This window comes from Hirundo rustica, chromosome 5 (assembly GCF_015227805.2).
Source record: "Hirundo rustica isolate bHirRus1 chromosome 5, bHirRus1.pri.v3, whole genome shotgun sequence".
Taxonomy (NCBI): Eukaryota; Metazoa; Chordata; class Aves; order Passeriformes; family Hirundinidae; genus Hirundo; species Hirundo rustica.
In genome coordinates this window covers 17062722-17076784 of record NC_053454.1, presented here as the reverse complement: position 1 = coordinate 17076784, position 14063 = coordinate 17062722, and the positions used below count along the sequence as shown (strand labels likewise).

Genomic DNA, 14063 nt, shown 5'->3' with positions numbered 1-14063 from the left:
AATGTACCTAAGGGAAGTAAGGTCTCCAACTCCTGTTAAATTTTATTAGGACTTAGGGTTCTAATTCCCTCATGCTTTGACAATCTAAAACTAAATATTTATCTCCTCTCTGCATCTTGCACCCTTTCCGCATTATTTACCACATTCAGAGATACCACTGCTCTCTGGAGCATACCATGATTTTGTAGTATATTCTCAACCATTTAATCTGCTTATGCCAAGAAGAGTTAGCCAAATGTTAAGGTATATGGACTGTTTGTTGTGTAAGAAATGAAACTGAGTTGAGGAATCAGGACTTTAAAATATTGATCCTGTTATTTACACCCAATGTATGTTCCATCTGATGCTGGATGTTTGCCTCTTTCCAAATGATATTGACAGCTCTTTGAATTTATCCCGCATAACTAGAATCTTCTACACTGTAAAGCTGGAAAGAATATGTAAAATTTGGTAGAATCTACCCAACTAACAGCACAAAAAGGGAATTTTCACCTATGATCTGTTTCCATATAATGTTTTTCATTGAGTTCTTTAGCATCTCTTTCCAGAGAAACGAGTTGCATTAGACCAAATGATTTATTATTCCCCCAAACATACCTTCTTGCTAACTGATCAAACATTTTGTATCTTGTCCTGTTTCTTAGGTTTTTACTCAATTTCTCAGGATTTTTTTGGCTCCAGTAATTTCCTGGGAATCACACTCAGCAAAACTATGGATAATGAAATGCTATGTGCTCATATCCTCTGCACATTATGGATGCAAGTGGAGGGCTTCATCTAAATGATCTAGGCAAAAGGGATTAATGCATTCTACAAATTCCATAAGGGAAGCAAAATGGACTGAAAGTATTTGGCCCTGGGTATTGGAACACATGGTGTCAGTTATAATATCAGAAATTCTACAAGATTCTAGGCGTCTATTTTAAACAGCTTAAGGAGATGTGGTCTTAAAATGGCATTGGAACATGGTTACCTACCTTTTGTACACTTTTTTTGCAAATGAAAATTCCTTTCCTATGTGTTGCTATCCAAATACGTAGCTGTCATCACTACAAAAAGCAGTAATGCATGTTATTAGTAAAACCTTAAATTAGTGGAATGACACTTTTCCCATGTAGCAAGTGATAGTTTGAGAGGGAATAGCTTCAAGTTGCAGTAGGGGAGGTTTAGAACAGATATTAGGAAAAATTTCTTAATTAAAATAGTTGTCAAGCATTGGAACAAGCTGCCCAGGGAAGTGGCTGAGTGACCACCCTTGCAGGTATTTAAAATATGTGTAGATGATGTGCATAGGGACACAGCTCTGGTGGATTTGGCAATATTAGGTTTACAGTTAGACTTGATGATCTTAAAGTTTTTTCCCTACCCAAATTATTCTATTATTGTGTGACTGCCTACAACATCCCCAGATAATTTCCAAACTCTTTGACCTCAATTTATATGAAAACAATCACAGTGAGTACATGGGAATTTTAAATTCTGCCTTATAACCCAGCTCTGTCTGATGGGTCTCCTATTAGCCATCAACAGATATCAGAATAAAACTGCAAATAAGAAGTTGAGTTAAATCAGCTTTTTAGAATATTCCATTAAAACACCAAATAATCCCTTTTTTCTTTCCTAATAATCCCTTTTACCATATGGCATAGAATTGATATCAACATCTGATATCTACAAGCTTAATAGGCTTCTATCTTGTTAATTCACTTTGGGCTCATCCTTTCCATGGCAATGTCTTCTTCCATGGAACATCTGGGAATACCATCAAATTATTTATCTTGTTCTTGTTGTCATCCTGTTGGCAAAGACCTGAAACTCTGGTCATTTTACAACCAACCAAAATCCACATTTGTTTCGGTGGGCCCTAGATGAAACCAGATTTGAATCTTTCCTTAAAGAGACATCATACATTTAGCTAACTGCTATAGTTCACAAAATTTAATGTTGCGTGTTGTGTATCTGATACACTAGAGGCAACTTTTCAAGTTCCTGCAGCTGCACAGCCTAAATCTTGGCACAATCTACTAATATATCTGAGACAGAAATATGACCCCATAAAAGTAGAGTATTATGAGCACTAAAGCTCTGCTATGTCTCAGTCAAAATATCAAGGTTTTTTACTGTAGCATTCCACTCAGTATTCATGGAATAGAGTGTGATTAAAGAACCACTCTTGCTCTTGGTGTGCTGATTCAATAATTATTGTCTTTGTTTCTTTAATATATGTGCAAAGTCTCATCCCACACAAAACATGATATCATAAAGCTAAGATAATAGTAGAGTGAGACATCTTTCACAATGGCAGTAACAAACTCTGGCTGGTTTTTCAGCGTTTATGAACATCAGCACTGTATTCATAAACTTATTTCTACCTTGCAGAAATTTACACTTCTACACTAAAAAAGGAAAAAAAAACCAAACCCACAACCCTTGGAATGACTAAGGTAGAGCAGGTAAAAGAAAGGTAAATGTGATTTTTAATTACTTTTATACATGCAGACCTCAAGGGATAGAAAAACAAAATATCTTCTGTAATTTTGGAAGACAAAGGGGTGCTTCTAAATTGCTTTAACACTGTCTGGGCTCCTTCCAGAGCTTCCACATCTGCTTCATTGCTCAGGCTCTTCTACTCTTTTATCTCTTGACTTGCTTTTGTCATCCACAGTATATGTTCCTTGTTCTGGGTGCTTCTAATATTCACATCGGACAGCTTACACAGGACATACATCAAGGCTCCTGCCAGTCAATGGGATTGTTCTCCCTGTGTCCCAAATCCCAGCTGCAGAGGCTTCATCAGAGGGACACTCTTACCTCCATCCTGCCTTGGGCTATTTTACAGCCATAGCAGCATCCTCAAATAATGCTCTACTGTAGTGATGGAGATTGATGTTAAAAAGTCTTTAAAAATGATTAAAAAGTTTAGCTATCTTATTTAATTTTTAAAAGGCTATTTTAAAAACATAAAACTCCAGGATATTTCCTGAGAAGAAATACTTTGTCTAACACTACTTCTTATAAAGGAAATTTAAAATCTAATGTTATGAGTATCTTCTTGGTTGAATACCAGCAGATATTTGGCTAAAATGATTGAACACAACACATAAGGAAAAAAGCCCTCTTATTCCTATGCATGGAGATTCTGATCCAGGAAATCCAACAGAGTCTAAATGGATGGTCCATCCAGCTGCTTACCTTTTCTTTTTTCTTACTCAGTGTGTAGCTTATGAGTTTGGGAGATCTCTGCAATGATCTGACTCTACTGGGTTCTTTTATTAATTGCTGATCTCAGTACAGACTCTTTTATGCTCCAGATGTTCATGAAGTCCAATGCACATTAGGAATATCTTGTTAAAATTGAACTATACTAGTTATTACACACATCAATTATTGATATGGAAGCTCCACTTTATCTATGTATGGAAAAGGTAAGGAAAGCCTTTTATTTTGTTTTTCCTTTAAATCCTGTCAGGCTAAGGTTTCATGAGACACTATGAAAAATTTCTCTAACATATATTTGTCACATAGTCTGCATTCTCTTTCATTACTAACTTTATTTTATTAAAAATGCAATTGACTGTGTCTGGCAAGACTATTTGTATTGATTTACAACTTACAATGAAATACAAATTACAGCAGTTTCTGAGTTAATTGCACCTTTGGCCTTGTTTTTGACTGCAGTAAGGTTTTTCCAATCAGTCTCCAACACCTGGCCATCAACCTCCTGGGACCAGCCTTCTTGCCCTAGACATCTCTGATCTCCTCTCTGCAGATTAGTGACAAAAATGCTAAGTACTTGGGATCTTTCTATTCAGTTTGACAACTCAGCAAGTGCAGGATCAGGTAAGCACCTAGCCTCTTCCTTCCAGGAAATGACAGCATAAAACAATAATCTCCAAAACTGTCTGATTTAGAACAGAAACCTTATACGGAAAACAGATGTTAAGAGAATAAACACGTCTGAACATGTCCTCTTTGTCTAGGATCTGACAAAAATGAAGGTGCAAAACTTGACAGGCTTAAGGTCAAATCCATAAAAGGATTTATGTGTCTGTATCCTCTTCAGTAGACTCCAGTATATGGGGGAGAGAATCAGCTCTTGACACAAAAACCTTGCTTACAGCCACAGAGAATCATACCCCCACTGGGAGTCAAAGTCTGGTGCTCTTTCCTGAACAAAAACACAGGGAAGAATTGGTGTTGACAGAGAAAGATTCTTCCATTACCTCTCCACTTATAAAACACCTCTCCACATTTATAAAGTATCAAGTAGATCAAAATAAATGGGGGTGAGGAGTGGGGATGGGGGTGGAAAGAAGGAGATAGGATCTACAGTTTTAAATCTCTCATAGTCATCAGCTCAGTAATTTTTTCCTTCATTTCTCTTCCACTGCAAAATTGTTGCTAAGATGTCCTAAGAAGTCCTTAGAAGTCCTTCTGTTTCTCTCTGCATCCCTGCTTAGAGTGCAGGAGGATCCTTGTCAGAGCATGAACAGTAACATTTCCCTCGTGAAGAAATACCCACAGCAGAAGCCTGGCCTGTTCAGCTATTTAGAAAAAGCATGTCTGAAAGCACCTTTCTGTAGAATACATTAATATCAAGGGGTTATTGATATCACAAGTCTTCTTATGAAGACCCGAGAAGCCTCTCGACGTGTGATAACTGTCAGAATGAGGTTTCCTCCCACTTGGAGGGTTTGGAGTGCTGGAGATTATAATAGAGATGGACATTACCTAATAACCCTTCTGGGAACTCTTGGCTGGAAACTATGACACCTTTCATCTCCTGGACTAGGAAGCAAACAATCAAGGGTTTTGCTTGAATGGTTTTCTTTTGTGCCAAAAAGGAAGTCATAAATCTGAGGAATGAGAGGCTGTCAGGAATGCTTGGAGCCAGGATATTGTGTGTAGAAAGTACACTTGAGATGGTAAGAGCAAGGAGTCTGACAGAGTTTGTAGTTTCTTGTGCCTTCCTCTTATTTATTGCATAGCTTTGATGAAAGCTGCTGACTGACAAATAATGTATCAGCATCTAACTTGTTACTAATAACTAAAGCTAATTACTTTTTCTAGGATTATCACTAAATATTTGATTAAAAAAACTACCACTGACATCAGCTTACTGCTACCATTATTTATTATTGAAATGTTTCATGAAAGCATCCTGAGAGACAAGGCCTACTAGAGCTTGTTATATATGTTTATACTTGAATTTTGTTTATGATTCTATCTCTACCAAGAAGAATAAAGTAGCCTAGTGCCGGTAACAAAAAATAAGAATAGTCCAAATAAGTACTCTTTTAAGTTTACCTTTTTGTTCTGTCTTATTTGCTTTAGACACTCATTTTTTCCTCAAGCAGTCCTAACACAGATTTGGTTATACTTAGAATTTCTAATTTTTATTCCTTACAAAAACCACTCATTAAATATACATCATCTATATCATAATTTGTCATTTACACTGATGATAGTACAATTAAATCCTAACCTTCTAAAAGACTTCTTAAATGCAAGTAATATTCTTATGCAGCCCTTCTCATAATTCTATTTTCCTTTCTGTCCAGTGGATAATACCATTAGCTTTTTTAAATATCAGGGTAATTCCTTTACATGTCCATAACTCAGTCACATTCTAATGAAACTTACACCACTATTTTCCATTTTTAGCTTTTTAAAAATTAGACTAAGGTCAGAAAGCAAGGCGATTTCTTCAGCTCTGTAAACACTAAAACAGGATTGCTGGATGGTATTAATTTCTTACTCTTAAGAGAATAAGCCATTTGAAGAATTTGGCACTGGATGGAGAAGAAAATTCCAGATGGACTCTCCAGCTAAGAATATGAGCCTTTCATGTTCCAACAGCTCTTAGAAAGACCTTGAGGTTTCAAAGACACAATCTATTTCCACGTATCTTGTAGTACTGTCAGATAGCAAGGAAAGAGATGGACGACCATTGCACCATGACTGACAGATTTTTCCTTTAGAAGTATATCTTCCCTTGCCATATTCTTCCTACCACTGTCTGAAGTGCACTGGATGTGCAGTGAGCATGCAAATCCCAAAACCCATTCCAATGTTTCACTGTCACATGTAAAGGAGAGAATTTATGACATTGTGCTGATTCAAAAGATGTGGCAGGAGAAGTAAATATAGAACTGGACTGACAAATAAGTGCAAAAGGCATAACTGCAGGCTTTATTGTCTCTGTCCTGTTTGATTTACTTTGAACCTTCTAGTATTTGTGGTATGCAGCAAGCTCCCAAATTGCTCTGAATTAAGCCATTCCTACAAAAACATCTGTGTTGTTTCCTCTCTGTTGTTTAGAGCAAGCCCAAGGATGGAGAATCTCTTTCCTGATAAAGGATTCAAAGAATGAATAAGCATTTAAGGGACACTAGAGAGAAATTCAAAATGATTTTGGGGGCAGGAATTTTGATGCAGTGTCCATCCTCGCGCTTGCCAGCGCAGCCACAGGCCAGCTCAGTTTATGCACTGCAGCAACGTGGATGGGTCAGGGCAGCAAGTTGGGCAAGTCACCTCCTCCCCGTGGGTTCTCAATTCCCCCACGCTGGTGACGAGCGGATCGATGGAGAACGCAACCGCGGCGGCCGAAGAAAGGGTGACTCCTCTAGGCAGGGTATAACGGTGTTTATTGCAGGGAGTGGGAGCATGGAGCTCGGCGCTCTCTGACCCCCTGCCCAGAAGAGCCCCGGGAGCAGGTGTGCACGAGCTTAAAAACAGGGGAGGGGACCGGGGTGGCGACAACCAGTCAGCCAATTACAATAATGAGAGGTATAACTGGGGGTATGAACCTAATAACTGGGGGCCAACCAAAAAACGAAGAGAGGGGATTGCCAGGGCCCCAGCCTATCACTCAACCCCCTCCCTGGAGCTTTCTAGAATCCAGGGAAGGGTCCTGGGGTGGCAGACAGGGCGCCCAAGGGGAGAGAGAGGAGATTGACAATTAGGTATAAAAGGGGGAAGAGATGACTGACATACAACGGACTTTCTCTAACTCCGGGCAGACAGGTTACAACCAATACTAAAAACAGGGGGGTACAAGGAACAAACCATTACAGAAAACTCAATATGAATTACATTAAATAGATAAAACAAACGCACACCACCACAGAATTTCTCTTGTCCCAGTAGAATATTGTCAACACTGACCTACGGAAACAGGTTGTCTCTTATTCTTATTCTTAGATCCTGAATCATTGGCTAAACCGGCTTGAACAAGAGGCTCAGAAAGTGGCAGTCCTGACAGTAGCCTGAAGATTGTTCCTTTCTCCTAAGAAATTGTAGAAATTATCTCAAAATTCCTCCTTCTGAGAAGGATACCAAAAGCTAGACTATGAAACTAAGGATGCCACGTATAACATCTATACTTTATCTAGAAGGGGGAAGACTAGTAATTTGCAAAATAAACTTTGAATAATTCCATAGGAAAATTAGACTTGATTTGGACACAAGGAGTCTTCCATAGAGGAGCAGCAGTAGACAAGAACAGTTCTTTTTTCCCTTACACTTTTTCTGAGGGTTTGGTGCTGCAGTACAGGTAGGATACATATACAACTAAACAGGCTGTAAAAGCTTCAAAAACAGGATACAAAAGTGAGCAGGCAAGAAACTCTTCAGACTGCAAGGATCCTAAAACTGGAGCTGGTTGAAGGGTATGTGGTGTATTACAAAGGAAAAACTCTGTCTGGATCATCCAGCTTAATTTTCAGTAAGTCTTTGGAAAAAGTGAATAGAACGGCTTCTCTAGATCTCAGAACTGCTGTTCAGTGTCATTAAATATGCTCAGCAATCAGTTGGTACATATGATTGCATCTTGCCCTCAGTTACATGACAACAACTTCCTCTTTAATTAAATGGGATTGCACCTGTGTAGGCAATGATACAATTGGGCCTATAATATATAATAAATACTCAATATCTTTGCCAAAAAATCATTTAGTTGCATAATTTAATGAATGTTAAATAATTATTAGGAACATATTTACTGAAATTCAGTTGTTCAACATCTATCTTCATGCAAATTATTGTTACACTTCGATAAATATTCATAGTAATCAGTGTGTATTTAATTAACATACAATAACTTTCTCATTAAGTCTGAGTTAAATCCTTTTAAGGGGGGAGCATTTAATTTAAAGTGTTACTGGAAATCTCTCTTTGGAAGCTTACATAATTAATCTTATTTTTGGTTTCTGACCAAAAGAAAGGGCAATTGATGGCTGTGAGGGATTCTCTATTCATAGTATATGATCCTGTGCTTTGATAAAAATTAAGCTAAAGCATCTGAGCACAAAACAAGAATGAACTAACAAATGTTTTATTTAACTTACCTGTGATTTAAATAATTTCAAAATAATTTATTTGGAAGTCATAAAAGCTTTGAAACTAAATGACAGAACAGTAAGATTTACAGCAAGAGGCTAAGTAACAAAAAAATTCAAATTACATCACATAGCAAATCAGACAAGATAAAATTTGATGGCATCGTTAGAAAACATGTAATTCAGTCACTCTCCTGTTTTCTTTTAATTTTCACCTTGTCTTACTGTTTAATGATTTGCTTGATTACACCTAATAGTGAAATGTGTTCTTTTCTTTCAGTTTATGTACAATGTTGACCTTCAATTATTAGAAATTATTTAGCTTTCACCTTTTAATCAAATTATGTAGGATTTCCACTTTCTGTTTACCTTATTGTTAATTTTGTTTTATGCAGAACTCTAAATTCTTTTATGCGTAAACCAAAGGGTTTGATACATGTATGAAAAATAGTAATCTTCACTTACGCCAATAATTTGAGATGTACCAGACATATTTCCTCTCCCTTGGGGTAAAAGAAAAAAAAAAAAAAACAAAAAAACCCAGAGGGAATTAAAAGAATTCAGATAGAAAAAAGACATTTCAAATACCTTTCAAAATGTCGAAGATCAAGATGCCCTGGAATAACCTACTGAATCATACTTACAACTTCTCAGTTTGAGGTGATTCTCCAGTACTCCTGATGTAATTCACCACTGAGTGTTGTATACTCAAGTCTAGAGTTACTTCTTTCACAGTGAAAATTCAGTCAATTGTATCAAGTAGAACAGCATCATCTGGGAAAGGCTAAAAATGCCATTATCAGAAGAATTACTAGCTTCGTGGTTAAGGTATTTTCCTGGGTATAGTAATGCTGAAGTTCCAACTCATCCTGCAATTAATACAGATGAAGAGCTAATAATGTCTCTGGTAAGTAATGGCCTGTTCTAGGCCACATTGCTTCACACCAGCAATAGTGTTGGAGGACGTCCTTCACAAAGAACACTTCACTGAGACCAATACATTCATGTGGAAGTTGAACTAGACTTTTCTTACACAAAATGTTAATCAAAAGATTCACAAAAAAGTTGATAAAGACACTTTTCAAAATTACTGCTCCTGTACTTCTTTCTCCACCTTGGGACATAGCCACCATATAAGCTAAATTTGAGGTTGAGAGCTGTGTCTGGGGGAAGCAGACCTGCCGAGATGAGCTGAAGATCTGTGGATGAGGATCCTGCTCCTGGGACCATTTCTGTATATTGTGGTGACACAAGTTTCAAACTGGCAGCAAAGACTCCACCTGCCTCTGCAGCCTGGGCCCCTCAACTATACTCTCCCTGCTCTCTCACAACATAAACCCAAATCTCAAATTTTCTGTGTGCGGTAAAGGAGGAAGCCTTTTGAGTTTTCCTACCCTAAATAGCTTATTTTCTTCATCTAAGAAGGTGTCCTCTGGGAAGAGTGAGATGAATTCAATGCCTATCATGTAGCAGGGGCCATTGAACTTTCAGATTTCCTTAGCAAATGTCGAAACCAATTGATCTACATAAAAGAGGACAAAAATCCTGTTAAATTAAAGAAAAACAAACAAACAAAACCCCCATAGTGAATCCAGATGAATTCGAACACCCTTTATTAAAAAAAAAAAAAAAAAAAAAAAAAAAAATTGTACAAACATAGGCATACAATGACATTTCAGGTGGTTCCTAACTGTCAGTCTGTGAGTCCTGGGCTACATCTGCCACCTCCACAAAGATATTGTCAGTAACTCAGGATAATACTAGGTACCTCTCTTAAGGCAGTTGAATCACTTCCAAATGCTATATGCTCGGAAAACAGCATCAAAGAATAAATAAGTACTCTGAATTATGTTTGTGTATAGGAGAATTGTATTATTGTCATTATATCAAATGAACATATGCTCTGTATGGTACCAAAAGTTTGAAGGACTGTGAAAGGAACAGGAGAGACAATTTTTTTCCCTTTTCTTATTAGCAAGATAGGACAACCTGCCCAGCTTTGGCACTTATGAAACCAGTCACACACCTAAGGAGCAATGAGTGCTTCCACACAGAGTTTGTTGCCAATTCACATTCTACTTTAATGCAGATTAATTTTTACATTTATATGAAGCTTCTGCTTCATATATATGGTCATTTAAGTACTACTACAGAATGCATAAACCTTACTCAGGGCTCTTGCTTGGCTTTTTATTTGATTCACTACTCACCAGTCTTTCTTTCAAAGAGACTATCTTTGGGGACTTAGAACTCCAGTATGCCTCCTTGTTTAATTTCAGTCCCCATATTACCTATACACCAAAACTACATGGTATCCTGCCTTTTTAATAGGAGCGATTTAAATTGGCAATAAGTACTCATGCATGTGAGGTTATAGACTTATTTACACTAAAATAAGGCATCTCAAAGCAGTTTAAATTTTCTGCATGAAGAATTTTTGTGAATCTCAGGTGAGTAGTGTAACACATTGCTTCTCATGTTTAAGTTTGGCAAAACCAAGAGTCCTGTTCAAGCAATTGTCTGTAGATCTTTTGATTTTCTTTTCTTTATTACTGACTTCCTTGATCCTGTTGCATGTGATTCTTTCACTGATTTTGAAATCAAGGTGAACAAGACAAAGCTTTTAAAATTCAGCTCACCGTTGTCTTTAATTTCTTAATAAATTTCTTTCCCAGATCTCATCACATGGATTACACAGAGCAAATAGGATGTGTGGTTTACACTATATTTTACAGATTAAAAAATTGAAGAAAACTGAATAAGAACATAAAGTAATACAAATTTAAGTTATATATCAAGCATAAATTTAATCTTTAAAATGTCTTTCATACTTAAGAAATGAGCTTAATAACTCATTAGAGACTCTTCTGCTTTTGAGTTTCTTTCCTTCCTTATTATTTTGCAAATGATTATGGTTTCTTCTTTCTATTCACTATACTTGCTTTGTGTGGGAGAATGTGTATATACGTAAAAGGACAAACACTTGTATGCATGTTTCTGTATTTTCTTATGAAAATAGCAATAACATACTAACACTTCTTCCTCCTTCTTGAATCAGTGTCTTATTGCTTCACCACACTAGCAAATTAAAAATAATTTCCAATTTCTTTTACAACTACCTAGTGGCTAAAAATTATTAATGCATTTGTTGGACTGGCATAAATTCAAAAATTGCTCAGTTAGGGAAGAATATAAAGCATTGATTGTTTACAATCAGATTTTGTAGCCTATATTTTCCTCATGCAGGTGAAAGTTTATCTCATTGTAAAACAGTGGCTATAATTTCACTACAACTATTCATCAAAACTGAGACTTTGGAGCTGCAAAACATCACTTTCTGAGGCTACAGCATAAGCAAGCCACTGCCCCTTCCCTTAATACCCTCCTTTCAAAATAATAGCTGTCAGCAAGTTATAGTTTTATCTCACATATGTGAGAGCACTCCAATAAATCACTTCTACTTGCAGCAATCATAGATTATGAGGCTTTTATGATCATGAAATAAGCCCAATAGTCCACTGCTGTTCTCAGAAGACTGAGAATCACTGTGTATAATTCTCTTCATGTGGATGTATGAGCCTCTTGTTTCTCAGTGGCTAGTGTTACATTTAGCCATGCTACTGGTATGTACCCTGTATACCAGAAATGTTTCCTACAAGCTGGGAAACATTAGGGTGTTTTGTCAATTTCTGACATATTTTCCTATGAAAGAATCAAGTGCACTTCAGGTGTTTTAACTCCCTAATATCATTCTTTTTGTTCTCCTTTCTTTTTCCCCAGGTACAAGACGATCTTCTACAGAGTGTTTTGAAATGCTTTGGCACTGCAAGTAGTACATAAAAGCCATTGGAATGAAGTCTATGAAAGTGGTTTATCATAATTTTCTCTTGGAACAATTATGGCAATTAGATACACTGATACTTTTGTATCTTTAGAACCACAATATTTGGAGAGAAATGATTAGAAGGAGTTTCTTACTAGAAATAGATCTAAAACTATGGGTTTGATGACATTCTTAGCTTATTTGTGCTATAAGCAAGATAATGATGACAGATATCAAGGTCAGGGTAATTACTTTCTATATTTGGATTAGTATTACCCTGGGTGTTATACACAAACTATCTACAAACATCAGTCTATTGCTGTCCTTCCTCAGGAACAGACTTTTCACTTTTACATTATGAGCTTTAATGCATGTGCCAAAATAATAATTAAAAAAAAAAAAAAAAAGTATTTTTTTAAACCCAGAAGGTTCAGTGTAAAAAAATAAAAAGAAAAAAGCAGAGCAGAGTTGGCTTTAAAGTTGCAAATATGCAAGCTCAGAAATGCAGATTGCAAAAGAGTATCTTATCCAACAGAGTGTTGGGTGGCAGAAACTAGCTGACATTCAAAAAGGAATTGGTGTGTCAGATTCTTATTTACATTTCTGATACTCCTGAAATTAATAGATAGCTATTTGCTTTAATCTTTCCATATCAGCCACAAACTGCTTGTATATGTTTTATCATAACAATTTTGAAAGGAATTGACTTTTATTCCAGTGGCATTCAGTTTCTAATTTTCAAGCCCAAGTTGTTGGATGGTAGCTGTGCTTTATGGTGATATAAGAGCCTTACATAAACAGCACTTCAGAACTATACATACATCTTGACTGGACTAAATCAACAGAGATAGTAGTGTGCTGATTCAAAGGCACACATAAATGAAAAATGTTTCCAAGCCAAACTAATGCGATCTTCTGACCTGTGAGTTAAATTTAATGCTATAACAAAAGACAAGGTCAGTAAAGTAAGCCTTATTCCTTCAAATTCTTTGTTTTAATGGTATTAAATGTCTGGACACAGTAAACTCAGTGCCCCCACCCCCAACAGATCTCCTTCTGAATTATTTGTCTTTGAAATTACTCATTTTTTCCTCCAGCTGTGTTGCAATGTTCAGCTGAGGCTATAAATAACCAGCTCTTTCAAATGTCATTGGCTAACATCATCCTATGCATTGATCATGAAATAATGCTTCCAAGTTTCTATTGCATTGTGAACTGGATGTTCCTGGCCTAAAATGTGTGTAGCTTGTGGTAATTTGGTATGAACACTCTTGATTTCATCAAGTTTTACAGCTTCTTTATCATCAATCACAAATTTAAATTTTCTGCCATTTTCATACAGTAAAGTAATGATAAAATGTTAAGCTACAAAGTGAAGGGAAAAAATACTCTTTATCTCAGTGGTGACAACTTGTCTCTATTTTTCATCCAAGTAAGTAGAATGCTGTAAATCCTGTCCAGAAGACATAAACTGGAAGAATTAATCAAAGGTTTGTTTATGAGCTATTTGGAGCAGATAAAATGTTGCACTGACAACACAATTTACAAATTATCTATCAACATCAACTGAAGCAGAGCACCTGATCCTGATGTCAAGGAGAGCAGATCTGAGATCCAACTGAGGAGCTTTTGCCAGTGTGGTCACCTCCTAAACAGATCCACTGAGGACAGTCTTAAAAAAGCATGTGCACTGTGACCCAAACATTTCGCCAAGGATGAGGAATGTTCACTGTGCAACTACTGACCTGACCATGAATATTCAAATGGGTCAGTTTGCTCAAAAGGACAGTTTACCACTATCTAGAGAAAAACATGTGACCTGAGACCCTCTAGCTCCTTTTGTGTAGAAGTTGGCGCTAGTGAATGGTTTTTACTACACCATATATGTTCTGAATTTTGCA

General features: G+C 36.7%; 1 long non-coding RNA gene across 1 annotated transcript in view; it reads left to right on the top strand.

The window, feature by feature from the left end:
* LOC120753397 (uncharacterized) overlaps nt 1-12549 on the top strand; it is a 56888-nt gene extending 44339 nt beyond the window's left edge. The window contains exon 3 of the long non-coding RNA XR_005701091.2: nt 12120-12549. This is a non-coding gene — a long non-coding RNA (uncharacterized LOC120753397). The remainder of the gene's footprint in view (nt 1-12119) is intronic.
* Nucleotides 12550-14063: the final 1514 nt, after the last annotated feature.